General features: G+C 41.6%; 1 long non-coding RNA gene across 1 annotated transcript in view; it reads right to left on the reverse strand.

The window, feature by feature from the left end:
- The window catches only part of LOC118656803, a 35,694-nt gene extending 18,262 nt beyond the window's left edge, over positions 1-17,432 (reverse strand). The window contains exons 1-4 of the long non-coding RNA XR_004967699.1: positions 15,650-17,432; positions 15,269-15,551; positions 11,990-12,030; positions 8,681-8,794 (exon numbers count right to left, since the gene is read on the reverse strand). This is a non-coding gene — a long non-coding RNA (uncharacterized LOC118656803). The remainder of the gene's footprint in view (positions 1-8,680; positions 8,795-11,989; positions 12,031-15,268; positions 15,552-15,649) is intronic.
- Between the last annotated feature and the right edge of the window lie 430 nt (positions 17,433-17,862).

A 17,862-nucleotide genomic window follows, 5' to 3' on the forward strand; every position in this document is an offset into this window, starting at 1 on the left:
TCATAACAGTAGCAAAATTACAGTTAAGAAGTAGCAACGAAAATAATTTTATGGTTGGGGGTCACACCATGAGGAACTGTTTTAAAGGGCCAGAAGGTTGAGAACCACGGCATTATGTAGTTAGAAATCAATAAAAGAATAAGATCAATAACTTCCAAATTACCAAAATAAAAAATAAGAAAGTAGCCCAGCTGGCGTGGCTTTGTGATTGAGTGTTGACCTGTGAACCAGGAGGTCATGACTCAATTCCTGGCCAGGGCACATGCCCAGGTTGCGAGCTTGACTCCCAGTGTGGGGTGTGCAGGATTCTCATCATTGATGTTTCTATATCTCTCTCTCCCTCTCCCTTCCTCTTTGAAATCAATAAACATATATTTTTTAAAAATAAGAAAGTAAAAAGTTAAGAGGAAAGGGAAAAAGCACCTTCCGCTCTGAAATCCATTACTTTTTTGTTTTTGTTTTTTAGTATATTCACTTTTCATTGCAGATTAGAGAAAATCTCTTCATGTACCAGGTACTGAAAACCGGCGACCTAGACTGAACCCCCCAGAGTCCCAAAAAAGGTTAGACTCTCACCACTCAACTTCACATAGTGTCTTTAAAATTGGGGCAAAGGGCTTTTATTAGTTTTGTCTGAGTCCGTATTCTTGAAAGCAAACATTCCAGTGACCATAACTATGAATACTATTGCACCTTAGAAACACATGGCTTAAGATGTATGTTAGCAGAAACCAGTCTGAAGATGTCACTCAACAAAAACATTTCCAGAAGCTTAGCACTTAATTGGCCTTATTAGCACCATCTGCTCATCAGCTTACTTGTGGAAAAGTGTTTTCATCGGCAAGCAACAAGTTGAAAACTAGGCAGATCACCACACTTTGTTTTGAATTTGACACCACATTTTGCCTGCCTCTTATCACAGTTTTAAATCATCGAATTAAATAAGTGAGCTGAATCCGAGCCCGTGCATGCCAGCTTAGGCCCTGGTTTTCTGGGGTGCCTCCGGCATGTGCTCATGTCCAGAAGTCCTTTTCTCGCCAGACCTGCCCATCAGACTACTTAGCCAGAAATTCAGAGACAACTCCTTTTAGTGGGAACATCTGAGCAAATGGGTTCACACACTCAGTTGTTTCCTTGTACAAATCTAGTTGTTCTAACGCATCAGGTGTAGAGGGTCATGCAGAAATCAAAATCAGGTGCTGGGAGAAGATCCGAAGTAAGCGTCATTCTGACTATGAAGGCATTTTGACAACTAAGCCCTAATAACAAGTGAGTTTACTGTATGGATCGTCACTGTATGCCTTCAATGTTTACTTTAATTCTGTGAATTTAAACATAGTTTCTTTAAAAGATACGTATAAAATAAACTAAAGAAATGTGATAGTTAATCATAACATTCGTTTCAGAATTTGACTGAACATTTATAAGTTAAAATTGTCTTCACTCCTTCACACTTATACATCACTCTACATGAAAAAACCGTAACAAAAAAATGGTAATTTGCCAAAGAAGCAATTTAGCCAAAGCAAACATAACACTTATTAAGAAAGAGAATGTAAACAGCAGCTTTCTTTCTTAGCCATCTTGGCTGTTGGCATAACTGTTTATGTTACACCAAATTAATACTTTTTATTGAAAAAATAAAATTATAAACAAGAAGCTCTATCAGAGAACATAAAAGTCGTTCCCAGGAGAAAACAGCAAAAAAGTAATTTTACAAAGATGTAAAATTTTGTTTTGTTTTGTTAATCCTCACTGGAGGACATTTTTCCATTGATTTTTAGAGAGAATGGAAGGGAGTGGGAGAGACAGAAACATTGACGTAAGGGAGACACATTGCCCTGACTGGGGATCAAGCCTGCCTGCAATGGAGGTAGTTGCCCTTGACCAGAATCAAACAAGGCCCTTCAGTCCATGGGCTGACACTCTATCCACTGAGCCAAACCAGCTAAGGCACAAAGATGTAAATTTAAGTTTACCCTTCTGTTTTTTCATAAGAAAAGCACACACACACACACACACTGCCTTGAGTTTAGAATACACTACCTGCAGTGGTTCTCAACCTTCTGGCCCTTTAAATACAGTTCCTCGTGTTGTGACCCAACCATAAAATTATTTTCGTTGCTACTTTATAACTGTCATGTTGCTACTGTGATGAATTGTCATGTAAATATCTGATATGCAGGATGGTCTTAGGCGACCCCTGTGGAAGGGTCGTTCGACCGCCAAAGGGGTCGCGACCCACAGGTTGAGAACCGCTGTTCTAGGCAGAGGGAGCCCAAGTTGGCAGGTGTGCAATCAGAAAAAGCTCCAGAGCAGGTCAGGAATCAAGACAGGGGAGGGAGAAAATTCAGCAGTATGTGGGGAAGGTCGGAGGCTCTTGCTCAGGGAGGGAGAAAATTCAGCAGTATGTGGGGAAGGTCAGAGGCTCTTGCTCAGGTCTGAATAAGCACAGGCAGGCTGGATGTCAGGAGGCCCTGGTTGGTAGGCAGCAGGAAACCAGGCAAAACCTTGATGTAGGTGGGTGACACTTCAAGCAGAGAACCTAGCTATCCCGTACCCCAATCACTGAAGCACAGACTCTGTGATTATACAATTATGGTATTTTAAACCATTAAGTGTGTGGTGATTTGTTGTGCAAAAAGAGAAAGTCAATACAGCAGATATTGACAGGAATAGAATTTTTTATCTTGCTGTTTACAGGTTCAGTCTGCCCACAATACCCACAAATGAAGTATAAGACAATTTAAATATGTACACTTTAAACTATGCATTCAGTAGAAATGTATCATTAGTTATTTTACAAAAGTGGATTATTTTATCCACAACTCTCTGCATCTATGCTTTCACACTCAAAAAATACATCATTGGAACCCTTCTGAGAAAATATGAGAAACCTCTAAGTCATATATTTGGCTGCAAAGTATTCCATGGTATGGCACGCCATTCTATTACTTCCTTATTCGTGTTTTCCAGTTTCTTTACACTAGTAATGATGCTTTAATAAATAGCTTTGTTCCTATGATATTACATATTGGTTGCTTAGTTTGCATAAGATAGAAGTTCATGGAGTATGATTCCTGGGACAGAAAGCATATGCATCTTTTGATTTAATAGATCGTCTGATAATATTCCAAAATATCTGTGCCTATTTGCATTTGCATCCATGATGTATTAGAACCCAACAACTCTAAGTATTTTCACACCACAATTTTAAAAATTATGAGAAGTAAAAAAGACATGTCTTACTTTACAAGGGATTTCCCTACTATTATTAAAAAGGATTTTATGATTATTGATCATTTATATTTCTGTTCTTTGAGTGCCTATCTTTTTTTGAGTTTGTTTTGTTTCCACCAAACATCTTGTAGGTTTGTTTTTTGTTTAATTAATTGCAAACGTTTCCACATTGTAAACTATATACCTGACCTACAGTTGCACTCCCTCATCCTCTCTCTCATCCTCTCCCTCTCTCCTTCTCCCTTCCTCTCTGAAATCAATAAAATTATTTCAAAAAGATTAAATTATTATTGTCTTTGTATTACTTGACAAGTTGCAATTGCTTTGTTCCTAATTGCTTCCTACTGGAAACTGTTCTCTGCTTTTCTCCCAAGGTGTGGGTTAATAGAGCAGCTGCTTCTGGTTTGAAAGATGTTTTCATGTTGGCTCATAAAGATTTTTCTCCTGAGCCCCAGTTGGCCCTCCTCACCTGTAAGTAAAACCCTCTCGCAATCAAAACTGTGTTTATTCTGTTCTGAGCGTTGGTGCTATTATGGTGAATAATATTTACTCTTTCATCTCTAACACCTAGCATGGAGTCCATTTGTTGAATAAATGAATTGGAGGTATATTTCCTGTTTTTAGGGTATTTGGAGTCAGATGGGAGAGCTTACCGTTTGAAGCTGTGGGTCCCTGGAATTCCTGTCCTCACATTTGATCTTTTCCCTTAAAATTGCCTCAGGCCTACTCACTAGATGTTTCAAGCTTGTTTAACTTTTTCATGATGCTGACATCTGGAGGCAGTTCATGGGAGGGGACATGTGGCCCAAGTCAATGCCAACTTTCCCTGTAGCCTGACTGTAATAAATTACTTCCTTGCAGTTACTACCAGAGTCAGACTGTGCCTGGTTACATGTTTCTGTTTCTGGTTTGAAGGATCCCTTCAGCTCTCTACTCATTGATAAAGGATGATTGTTCCTGAACCCATTGGTTGGACAAGACATTTAGCTCTTCTTTCTCTCCTAAATCCTCTCCACGTCTTCATAGGTACCTTGAGGAAGGATGATCCAAAATTATATTTCCATAGTTTTCCATTTTCAAAACTACTTTTATTCCCCAATGAATGTGCTCTCACAGTTAATGTTTGAAATTAGAAGTTACACCTTCTGTTTCCTAGACTAGTGCCATTTTCATGTTATAATACTTTTGAAGATTTAGTGACTTTTGGAAATCTGTGATTAACTTAATGATACTTATTATGGTACTTAATTATTAATCATTGTGACAATTGTGTTCTAAATCAAATTTCTCTCTTTTCCTTGATGGCCTAAAAGTCTTTTAAGAATTGTCTTACACATTTTTTGGTCACTTTATCCTTGATCACTTTTTCCAGACTTTTTCAATCTGGCTTTGACATTTGTCACCTTTACTCAGGCTATAATTGCCCTAGAAATTTCTTTGTGTCCTAGAAATTTATACACCCACTGTTTTTACTGAGTTCTACCTTCCTGGACTTTTTAAATTTAAATTTTATTTTCTTGTTTAAAGTATTACAAATAGTAGTACATATGTCTCCTTTTTTCCCCACTGACCTTCCCCTAGCCTCCCATAAACCCAGGCACATGCCTTTACCCCACCCCACCCCCAGTGTCTTGTGTCCATTGGTTATGCATATAAGTCCTTTGATTGATCTCTTACCCCCACCCCCGCAAAACACCTCAGCCTTCCAGCTGTAATTTGACAGTTTGTTCGATGCTTCTCTGTCTCTGTATCTATCTTTTTGTTCGTTAAGTTATAATGTTCTTTATTATCCATAAATGAGTGAGATCATGTAGTATTTTTCTTTCACTGCCTGGCTTATTTCACTTAGCATAATGCTCTCCAGTTCCATCCATGCTGCTGCAAATGGTAAGAATGCTTTCTTTTTTATAGCAGCGTAGTATTCCATTGTGTAGATGTACCACAGTTTTCTAATCCACTCATCTGCTGATAGGCATTTAGGCTGTTTCCAAATCTTAGTTATTGTAAATTGTGCTGCTATGAACATAGAAGTGCATATATCCTTTCTGGTTGGTGTTTCTGTTTTCTTGGGATATATTCCTAGAAGTGGGATCACGGGGTCAAATGGGAGCTCCATTTTTAATTTTCTGAGGAAACGCCATTCTGTGTTCCACAATGGCTGCACCAGTCTGCATTCCCACCAGCGGTGAAGGAGGGTTCCTTTTTCTCCGCATCCTCTCCAGCATTGTTGTTTGTTGATTTGTTGATGATAGCCATTCTGACAGGTGTGAGGTAGTACCTCATTGTTGTTTTGATGTGCATCTCTCGGATGATTAGTGACTTTGAGCATGTTTTCATGTGTCTCTTGGCTTTCTGAATGTCCTCTTTCGAAAAGTGTCCTTTGCCCATTTTTTGATTGGATTGTTTATCTTCATTTTGTTAAGTTGTATGAGTTCCCTGTAAATGTTGGAGATTAAACCCTTATTGAAGATAACATTGGCAAATATGTTCTCCCATGCAGTGGGCTTTCTTGTTGTTTTGTTGATGGTTTCTTTTGCTGTGCAGAAGCTTTTTATTTTGATGTAGTCCCATCTGTTTATTTTCTCCTTAGTCTCTCTTGCCCTAGGATCTGTGTCTGTAAAGATATTGTTACGACATATGTCTGCAATTTTGCTGCTATGGAGTCTTGTAGGGTTTTTATGGTTTCCCGTCTTACATTCAAGTCCTTTAGCCATTTTGAGTTTGTTTTTGTGTATGGGTTAAGTTGGTGATCTAGTTTCATTTTTTTGCACATATCTGACCAAATTTCCCAGCACCATTTATTAAAGAGGCTGTTTTGACTCCGTGGTATGCTCTTGCCTCCTTTGTCAAATATTAATTGAGTATAATGGCTTGGGTCAATTTCTGGATCCTCTATTGACCAGTGGTTCTCAACCTGTGGGTCGCAAACAATGAAAATACATCCTGCATACCAGATATTTACATTATGATTCATAATCGTAAAATTACAGTAGCAAAATTACAGTTATGAAGTAGCAACGAAAATAATTTTATGGTTGGAGTCACCACAACATGAGGGACCATATGAAAGGGTCACGGCATTAGGAAGGTTGAAAACCACTCTAATTAGAAAAGAGGGTCAGAGTGATTATTTCCATCCAATATGGCTAGAACCATGACAGAGATAAGCACAGGATAGCACTGGGCCCCAGGGGAGGGTACCTCGCACAGACAGGAAAAGGTAATTAGAAAGACTCTCCTAGAGTACATGCCCTTGGCCAGAATCGAACCTGGGACCCTTTAGTCCGCAGGCTGATGCTCTATCCACTGAGCCAAACCAGCCAGGGCTCTTCTACTCTCTTCTTTTTCCCTTGAAGAAGGAAAGGAGAAAGGCAGAGGGTTTGGAATCCGTACCAAAAGGAGGGAAAAAGAACTCTACATGGACACAGAGCAGTCCAAGTAAGACCCCAGAGGCTTGAAATAGTGTACAAGTTGGGGAATTATGATGTGTTCCAACCAGAAAGGGACAGAAAGGATGGAAGGAGATGAGGTTGGAGAAAGGGGTCCCAGGCTGTCCTCACATGGAAGTCATTACAAAGCCTCTCTTTCTCACACTCCCTCCTCACTCTCTTTCTCCCTTTCACCAGGTTCATCTATTTGCTTTAAAATAACCCCTCAATTGAAAATGGAAAACAATTCAGGAAGGAAGCTTTGCAACATAAATGGCATCTGTGAATGCTCTGGAAATGAATCCTCTCCCTCATTGTTTTTGAGGTTGTTTTCACTTCCATCTAAAGAGTCTTGACTGGTTTGGCTGAGTGGATAGAGCTTTGGCCTGCAGACTGAAGGGTCCCAGGTTCGGTTCCAGAGAGAGAGAAATGTCAAGGTCACTGTTAGAAATACAATATTGCTAGTTCCCAATTTCTTTACATACCAAGGCAAACCAGAGCTCCTGTCAGAACTGTACATAATAGGGGTTAAGGACAAATGTAATGGTAAGCTCCTGATAAGAGGCAGCTCCTTTAAAAAAAAAACCAAAATGTTAGATCTTCATTGCACATATCTTACTAAACTAATGTATACATTTTATGCCTGAAAAATTTGGAACAAATATTATCACCCAGTTATTTGCAAACTAGTGAGTTATACCATTGTCATACAGCAACTATTAGAGTCAACCATTTTCAATGATTACAAAACCATTCTTTTCTAGAGGTATATTAGGGAAAATAACTTTTATAACAGTTGATAGTTGGGGTGCCTCTGGGGCTAAGATTCATAGATAAACAGTCTGGTAGTTGTGATCACGTCACTTTTATTTTAGGACTCTTTGATTTCTGGTAATAGGAATATACTTAAACTTGTGTAGTCCAAAGAGGAATGTATAGGTTCATGTAATCGGACAGAGAAAAGGCAAAGGTAGGGTTGTCCCTAGAGTAGATGGAACCAGGAAATCAAACACCATCCATGTTCTCGCTATTTTCTCTCTGGGTGTTCACTTCATTATTTTGGTTTAGTTTCTCCATGAGGACAGAAACTTTGTTGCCTGCAGATCTCAGTACACATTTCCACAGCTTACTGAGCAGAAAGAAAATGGCATTAACTTATAGCTCAAATTTGAAAAATCCAAGGGAAGGTATTTCGTAGGCTCAGGCTGAGTCATGTGTCCATCCCAGATCCAATCACTGTGGAGACCATGAGAGGTCCCGAATGAGTCAAGTGCTCTTCCTATTCCATGATCAAAGTCAAGAAGACAGGGTCAAGTAAGAGAATGGCTGCTTCCAGACAAATCACGTAGCTGCATTTTGGCTTTATGTGTAGGTGTGAGGGGAAGGTGGGGGAAAGAAAAAGGATTCCCCAGAGAAAGGGGTGAGTTATGAAGAGTATTTTCAACGAGAAGTTTACTGGGAACCAACAATCCACCTACTTATGTCCAGCAAAAAGATTAACAAAATCAACATATCTATAATCCAACTCAGAACTTTCTTTCCAAGCTGTTCATCCACCCTGTTTCTGTTAAGAGGACCCCATATTCTCAGAATCTAAGGGCTGACTTTTTCACAAGAAGAACATGATGTCACCTTCCTCTCCCTTTCCACAGGATTTCCCTCCCCTGCCGGCAGGTCTAAGCAGTCTTCTCCCTCCCACCCCACCGTCAGCTTTTGAAAGTCTTAGTCGATTAGCATTTCAGAAGGGAAGCTCATTCTTACAGGTGAGAGAAGATCCCAGTTCCTTCTCATTCAAGCAGTGACACTGGAGTTGCAACAGGTAGGTCATCCCAAAAAGAAAAAGGGAAAGAACCATTCTTTTAAGGTTTTGTTTCTCCAATTGCTACCCATTCCCACCGAACCCTCTACCATCCATCTACCCTGTTGTTTGTCTTTGACCATCCGTGAGAGACTCCATGTAGAAGGAGTTCCTTAGGGGAGGGGGCATGGCACTGTTTATTTCTATTACTTACACTGTGCTTTGAACACATGACAGTCCCTGTAGAGTGGGTGCAGTCCATGGTGAAGTCCAGGGGCAGGGAAAACTTCAGAGAAAAGCACAGCAAAATACGAGTGTTCTGGAAGAACTGCAATAATAAACTAGAGATTAGGATGAGATAATAAGTAGTCAATATACCCATCTCTCTCCCAATATTCTCTCTTGATGTTCCCACCATCTTTTAATGTACATAAACATGTACACGTGGTTATGCTAGGGTGAGGTGAGAGCAGGATACAGGTGTGACAACTCATCCGAGAGGTTTTTGAGCCTGAGTATGAGATACAACTGTTCAATTGGCTTTGCGGAGAAGAAATCTAAGAGGATGAGGTCAGAGGAATGGGATGGAAAACAGACACACGGTGCAACTTCTTCACTAGGTCAGGCAACCTGCTCTCTGGAAAAGGACTGTTAAGCCAAGACTTTCTTCCAGACCGAGGCTGACCAGAGATGCCTTTTAGTCCACAGGGAGTTCTCCTGTTACTCTTTCAGAGTCTGAGAAGGCTTCTCAGCAGCTAGGCACCCATAACCTTATTCCCTGTCTGTTCTCCCCAATTTTCTCGGGGGAATATTTCTGAATATTAGAGACATGGAAAAAAACGACATAGTCTCCTTTCTCTCTCCTCATGTAGGGATTTCCCAATGTAACTCTAGGCGCCCTGTCGAATTCTTTCTCTGTCAGTGATCAACAAGAGGCAAATGTGAGGGCTTGAAGCTCAACAAGTGGGCTTAGTTGAATCTACCAGGAAAAAGAAGTTGATTGAAACCCTCTACTTTAGGCCCTAAAAAAAAGAGAGGAGAAGAGTGCGGATTGGTTTGGCTCAGTGGATAGAGCATCGCCTGGGGGTTGAAGGACCTGAGGTTCGAATGCAGGCAAGGAAGAGAGAGAGAGAGAGAGAGAGAGAGAGAGAGAGAGAGAGAGAGAGAGAGAGAGAGATTCAGTATTCATAATGGCTAAAATCTGCTTTGTTTTCAATCTAAAAAGTTAACAATTTTATCTTCCCCCTAAGCTTGTTGTGCTAATTACAGGCAATAACACGTAAAAGATCTGGCACATACTCAGAGAACAGCAGCCATTATTATAGTAAAGCATGCAGCAAAAGTTTGTAAATACATATTGTAAACTAGAGCTGCAGTATTTCAGGAGATTTTCTCTATTTCCTGTTTTATAAAGTAATTAACAATTTTGCATTTCTCACCAAACACCTTGTTAGTTTTATTCCACAATGTAGCAAAGACTTGTTAAGACTTACTGTCAAGGGTTCACATTGCTAGAACTTGTTTGTTTGTTTGTTGATTTTTAGAGAGAGAGGTAGGGAGAAGGGGAAGGGAGAGAAAAATATTGCTCCCTGCACGACCCCCACCCACCAGGGATCCAGCTCAAAACCCAAGCTTGTGCCCGGACCAGGAATCAAACCAGCAACCTTCTGGTGCACAGGGCAACGCCCATCCAACTGAGCCACACCGACCAGGGCACTAGAACTGTATGATCACCCACATAAAAATAATACAGTGTGGTTATTAGTCTTGTACACAAAAAATACATATTTTAAACCAATTATTCACACATCTTAGGTTGCATCATTCTTAATATTAAAATTCATCTGTGAAAATATGAGATCTCACAGGGGGAAAAAAACACATGAAGACACTGTAAGAAGATGGTCAACTACAGGCCAGGGAGAGAGGCCTCAGAATGAAACCACCCCCACCCTCGTCTTGATCTTGGACTCTAGCCCCCAGGATGGTGACTAAATAAATTTCTGTTGTTTAAGCCAGAAAGAAAAGAAAACATGAAATCTGCCAGTCTGCAAAGGATGCCTCTTTCATGACAAATAGTACAGTACAACATTTTACCTCATTTAGTAGCTTTGAATTAAACTGCATTATCAGCAAAGAAAATAAATATTTAAAATGTACACGTAAATTAGTGGAGTGAAACATAGCTATGGTAATACATTTATTAAGAAAATCTAGCCCAGGTGGTTTGACTCAGTGGTTGCGTGTCAGCCTATGAAGCAGGAGGTCTCAGCTGGATACCCAGTGAGGGCACATGACTGGGTTCCAGGCTCCATCCCCTGTAGGGGGTGTACAGGAGGCAGCCAATTGACTATTCTCTCTCATCATTGATATTTCTATCTCTCTCTCCCTCTCCTTCCTCTCTCTGAAATCAATAAAAACATATATAAAAAAAGAAAATCTAATATCTGTTCAAATTAATCTTAATGTCATCTCTCACCAAAAATGCTTAATGTGAATCTAATCGCGAGAGGAAAAGATTATAGTAATCCAAACTGAGGAACAGTCTACAAAACTTCTGGTCTGGATGCGTCTATGAGATCAATCTCATGAAAGACAGAAGAGGCAAGGGAAGGTTCTAGATTAAAGGTGACTGAAGAAACTTGACAACTAGATGCAAGGCAGGGTCTGTGACTGGGTTCTGAAGCAGAGTTTAACATCATTTACGTAGGATATTATTGGGACAATTGAGGTCATCTGAAAATAGACTACATATTAGATAATAATAATGGATTAATGTTAATTTTATGAAGTATAATCATTGGATCATTATTATGTAGAATGTCCTTGTTCTTGAGGGATACATGCTGAAGTATCAGGACGCTAGCAACTAACTTTTAAAATGAAGAAAAAAATATAAATCTATAGTGAGAAGCAAATGTGGTAAAAAGACAATCTTACACACTGTTGTCTGTTTTTTTCATATTTCTAGAAAGAATGATATTGTTAAAACAGGCATCAAAGTTGAAGAGCATTGTATTGTACTAATTATTCTGAAGCAACAGCAATTTTCAATTTACTTAAATAAAATTAAACTTCCTCATAAAATGTTAACATATATCTATTAAAATATTACAACATCAGATGAATCAATACCTATTTCTTCAATAATGTAAAAAGACTCATAATCAATAGAGCCTTTAAACGTTTAAAATGACAATAGCTATTAAATATAAACTATTTCTGAAATAGAAATTCAATTTTTATAAAATTAAAAATTTAAATAACCATTAAGTGTATTGACATATACATTAATGCTCAAGCAAATTGTTCTGAAATTACATTACAAAAGAAACAAATTCCTTTGGTTGAAACAAAGCCTTCCCGATTACAATAGTTTAGATTTTAATTTTGAAATAATAGTCCTTGAAAGTTTAACATTAGTCTCAGAAATTATTAAATTCATTTTTCATCATTTTGCATTACATAAAACAGTAACTTTATCCTACTTAGGTATTAGGGTGGCATTTCCATTTATTCTTACCTGTATGTATTAGGTGGATTCTGTCAAGCCCCTTCAAGAATCTTTGGAACAAAGCAAAGCATAAAGTAAACAAGTGGATTACATATATGGCTGACATTTCTTTTTTTAACATGTCTAAGTATCTTGTGTGAGCTCCAAAGTTGAAGACAAAAGGAAACACTATACAGTGCTATTTACCATAGTCTTACATGGGAGCTGTAAGAAGCTGAAATAATACTTCATTTTATATTAAATAACAGGTGGTAAGATACTAAATTATTGCAATAAGGAACCCTACAGGTAGATTCTGAAATAACCAAAGGTTATTAGCTCACAGAAGATGTTACAAGATGGCTGTCACTTTTATTTTATTATTCCTTGTGGCAAGCTTTACACATACTTCTAGTTCTTATCAAGGCATCCTTAACTCAGGCATGACTCGTCAAAATATCAAAAAGAAAGCCAACTGTTTCTTCAGGTCGTCTCCCACACCACATCCACTCCCATCCTACCCCACCACCATCCTAGAAGCAATTCTGATCATCACCTCTCCTTCCCATCCTATCACCCCACTCTCAATGCATTTCTAGGATTCTGCAACCACTAAGCCTCAAGGATACTTTCACCATCAGGGCAGATAGGATTGGTTGCCTATCTGTTGTCATTTCCCCAGTTTTTTTGTGGTTTATATATCAATTTAAAGGACCTTCAGTGTTTTCTACAGCAGCATTTTCAGAGAAGGTGGGTCCTCTCTACAGGGTATGAACCATGGTTGCTATAAACCTAGAGTGTCATCCCATGATCCTTTGTTAATGTTTGGTGTGACCTCATTCTGGCTACTTCTGATCAATGAGATATGAGGGGAAGTCGGCTACGTGCACTTTTGAATAGGATTTTGTTTAAGTAAGATTTCATTTCTCCTTGAACGTTTGAAGATGCAGCCATCTTGTGACCATGAGGTGGTAGGTCTGGAACTATAGGACAACATCCTGAGGGGGGCAGAGAAGAGGGAGCCTGGATCTTTGAGCTCCATATCTGGAATCCCCCATCTTCAGGCTTCTTGTTTTAATGTCTTTATGGACCATGTAATTAATGGTTGGGTGATCTGCTACTTGTGGCAGAAAATCTTCTCAGCCGATTTTCTGAAAATTAAAAGATGATACTTTGCCTGTTCCACTTAACTCAAGCATTATCTAAAGCCTTCTTAATAACAGCTCTTTTAAAGAGAAATGTTTCATCTTCTATGTTTCCCCCTCTTTTATGCTGTGTACCTATTCTCATCTCTGACAAGATCTTATTACCATAATAGGAAGCTTTATGAAATTATCAAGAATGAAGTACCTGTAAAGTCCCCATTTCAAGAACCCTTTTCCCAGCATTGTGATGTGCCAAGTTTTAAAGTATTCAATCTCCTCCCAAACCCCACCATCAAAAATAGAACATGTTTTCAGGAAAGCATATTAAATAGTTACAGCCTTAGTGTAATTTTAAAACCAAGATGAAAGAGGCCCTTACGCAGTTGATATTCTGATGCGTGCACACAGATCACCTGTGTCAGAATAACCTGCAGGGCTAGTTTAAAAAGCAGAGTCCTCAGCCCCATCCCAGAACGAGCCAAACTGGAGTCTTCAAAGGTGGGACCCAGGAATATGTATTGTAACAAGCTCCTCATGAACGATTGAGAGCCGAAGGCTTAAGGTAATCTATTTTTAATAGAGCTGGTTTAGAGGTGAAGGAGACTCTGAGATGGCATGCCTGAGACCCTTCAATAATCCTGAGGAAATGGATCAACTGGGGCTTTCTTGGCCATTTGCCATGTTACAGTGTTTCCTCGTCAGTGAACATGGGAACTTCTAAACTTTCACCAGAACATGGCCCGATAAGGCTTCCATCTTCTATTAAAATTATTTACATAAATGATAACAGAGAAATACAAATTTTTGCCTCTACCAAGTCATCTCTGAGAGGACATCTCTTATGGAAGCTGCTTTTCAGCGCTCCACATGAGAATCAAGCAAAACTAGTCATCAAAGGCCCCCAGGAAGGAAGCAACAACCAGTTTGTGGGTCTGGGGTTCCACTCAACAAGTCTCCTTTCTGCCTCCCCTAGGCCAGGTGGTTGGGGTGGGAAAGAGAGGATAGGGTCTCTAATTCCTGTTTGGATCCGTGAAATAGTTCAATTGTAAAAGGAAAGAGACTTCACCAGGGCTGAGTAACTAGTATAAGTAATATTTCCTTATGTATTCATATTACTTTGAAGACAATAAAGAGACTTTGCTGAAAAATAATTCCAACTGAAACCTGAAACCTTCACTCACTGATTTAGAAAATGACCTATGGTTTCCACAAATCTAACAAGGAAAAGGAATTTCCCCAGATCATTGGCCAAAAAGTCCCCTAAAACACACGGCAATCGAGAAATCTGGTTGGGTTGCACCTGAGATATGCAAAAACTTGAATGACTTAAGCAGCTCTTCTCCATTGTTTTGCCCCACCTGAATCTTCAGAAGACCCAGGAGCTAAACAGAAGGCCTGTATATACAGCATCTCAAAAAGTAAGAGACAACCTGGGCCCTAGAGAATAGTGGGGGGCAAAGGGCAGAGAGACGTGATGAGATACGGAGGTTGCCATCTCGAGGGCCCCAGATGAGGACAGATATATCTATTACATGAAAGAAATGGGCCAGAGGTCATTGACAATATCAACATAGAAAGAGCAAAGACCCTCTAAAATCTAGCCCAGTCAAAAGGTACCATGTAGAAACATCGCTGAATGTGGATACGTCTTTCAATATTTTAAGGGACGCTAGAAAACGGAATGTTTATGCAAAAGCTCCTAATTTCTAATGTTGGCTCAAAACAATTTTTAAACACTGTGTGAGCCAACAGTAACATCTTTAGGGCTGGGTTTGGCTTGTGAGCCTACAGTTGCAACCACAGAGTTCTGCCTTCAAACATACAATAGAAGAGTAAAAGACCATTGAGAGTTTCCAAATTAACTGGGGAGAGGAGGGTTATGTATCTTTTCAAAATTAGTAATGTGTTTTATTCTCCCCAATCTACCTGAAACATTGAATCATCCCTTGGCCTGAGGAAAAGATGAGGAATTTTTTACAGAAAACAAAAATGTTTAAGAGAAAGACCAAAGTAAATGAGTTGAACATTTATGTCCACAACTGTTAATTTTCTAGAGAGATGCTGCTTGGGAAAGTCTTGGTGCATTTTGCCCGGCTGAGTTAAGGAATCTTAAAAGGAGCTCATCAAACCAGCCATTAATGAGTTACCCACAATCTGTTCATACACTAGCAAGCAAATAGGAGATCTATGTGAGAAGTTCCTGGGATTCAGACTCCACCGGCCTTGCTCAGTTGTCACATTTATTCACAGTTGCCCAAATCACGGGGTGGGGGGTGGAGGACGTGGAGCGCATAGATTTGCACGTTTCTATCACTGCCGGCCTCATACAGTGTCACGAACTGGTGAAGAGCTCGAGGCAATCTCAATTACAGTCTCCGTTCTGTTTCTTCCTGGCTGTGTGACCCTTCATCTAGGCAGGTAACCTCTCTGAGGCTCCATTTTCTTCCCTGTGTAATGGGGGAAACAGTAGCAATTAGTATCTCATGGGTTTTAAGGCGCACGGGAGATCACGTATGGAAAGCATTTCATTGAGCCCATGACATACTGTGAGTAGCATAGTCGTCCTCAAGAGCGTCTCACGAATTCCCCCTTGTGCTCAGCCCTTGACTAGCTTCTCTTTCTGGTGATGACAGCGATGAGCGAGCGACTGGAGGGCTACGTGCCATCGCCTCTCCAGCCCGGTTCCAGCTCGGGTGCGCGCGGCGAAGCAGAGGTCACGCTGGTGGGTGGCCTGGGCGCCTGCATCGCTGCTTCTCGGCTGTTTCGCGCTGCGTGGGAGGAGGCAGAGGACAGCCGTGTAAGATCGTAGGCGTCGCAGCCAGAGGGCTCGGGCTCTGCCACTTGCTCCACCTCTTTTCTTCAGCCTCCTCACCTGTGAAGCGGCGATCGTACAGCACCTGCCACGGGATGGCCAGCCTTAGCTTGGGAGGGTTAAATGATGAATTCAGAAAACGTCCTCAGCACAGGGCTGGGCACATAGAACACCCGATCGGCGGAGGTCCTGCTATTATTTCTAATCGGCTACATGAACGAATTGAGATGCAGCATGACATCTCCGGTGAGAGTCAGAGCCACCCCCGCAGCCCAGCACCCCGCCGCCCGCAGCTGGCGCGCCGCGCGGAGCCCCGGCCGGACTCGGCTGAGCTGCGCGTGGACCACAGGGACGCCCGGCGGGCGCTTCCATTTCTTCAGAGCGGCGGGGGGGTCCCCTGAGATCGGTCACTTATTTAGCCCCCTGTGTAAGCACAGAGCTCCGTGACTGCCAATGCACTCAATAGAATAAATGACGACCGACACACGCGGCCGCCCAGTAAGTGAACCTGGGTAAACATTTGGAGTTGGTACCCTCTCTCTCGCTGCCATCGGAACGCGCCGGGAGGAATGGTTTGGTCCGAGGCTTCCCGCCCAGGTAAGGGCAGCACAGTGTCTCCTCCTGGTTCCGAAGGAGATGACCATCCCCCGTAACCCGAGGCCCCGTCGGGGTGTCCGCTTCCAGAAATGCACGCACTCGCCTGCCCCGCTTGGCGAATTCCCCCCAAACTGCCCGCAGCCAGTGGCAGCGCTCAGCTCTGGGCCCCGCCCGCCCTCAGGTGTGCGCGGCCGGGCTGGCGGGCAGGTGGGACGTGCGCACCGGCTGGGCTGGACGCCGAAGCTGCCTTTAAACTCCACCCCGGAGCGTTTAGACGCCAGAGCAGGGGTGTGTGCGGGAGGAGGGGGGACACCGACGCCTCGGCTTCCCAGCGCAGCCCTGGCTGCGTGTGAATATGATTCTCCACCAAGGCTATTCATTGAGTGTGTCATTACATGTCATTGGACATGTATGTCTTTTCATGTTTAAAATAAATAGAAAAAAAAATAGCCACGTGCCCAGATTTGGGGGTACGAGGGGAAGCCGGTCCACAGAAGAAGTCGAGGTTTCTACAAGAAGCGAGAGAAACGTAGGCTTGACGAGGAGATGCTAACTTTGATCCAGCTCCTCCCTGTGCACCCACCTGGGGCTTTAACTCGTTGACTTCTCACCGAACACACACACACACACACACACACACACACACACACACACACACGAATTTCATCTGGGGAAGTCAATCAGCTCGAAGATGCAGAGCCAGTAGGAACTCTAGTGTAAGGATGGATCCCGGATCGGACTCCCCCATCCAGGCTTTGTTCCCAGGACCGCGGGCCTCCGAGCGAAGGACGCCAGCAGTCACTTGGGTTGTCTGCCTCATTCTAATCGAGACAACCTAACCAGAAAGTTATTTTTTTAATATATTTTATTGATTTTTTACAGAGAGGAAGGGAGAGAGATAGAGAGTTAGAAACATCGATGAGAGAGAAACATCGATCAGCTGCCTCCTGCACATCTCCTACTGGGGATGTGCCCGCAACCCAGGTACATGCCCTTGACCGGAATCGAACCTGGGACCTTTCAGTCCGCAAGCCAACGCTCTATCCACTGAGCCAAACCGGTTTGGCCAGAAAGTTACTTTTTTTTTTTTTTTTTTTTTTTTTTTAATATATTTTATTGATTTTTTTACAGAGAGGAAGAGAGAGGGATAGAGAGCCAGAAACATCGATGAGAGAGAAACATCGATCAGCTGCCTCCTGCACATCCCCCACTGGGGAAGTGCCCGCAACCCAGGTACATGCCCTTGACCGGAATCAAACCTGGGACCTTTCAGTCCGCAGGCCGATGCTCTATCCACTGAGCCAAACCGGTTTCGGCTGGAAAGTTACTTTTTAACGGTCCCATCGCTA

This window comes from Myotis myotis, unplaced genomic scaffold (assembly GCF_014108235.1).
Source record: "Myotis myotis isolate mMyoMyo1 unplaced genomic scaffold, mMyoMyo1.p scaffold_m19_p_5, whole genome shotgun sequence".
NCBI classification, from domain to species: Eukaryota; Metazoa; Chordata; class Mammalia; order Chiroptera; family Vespertilionidae; genus Myotis; species Myotis myotis.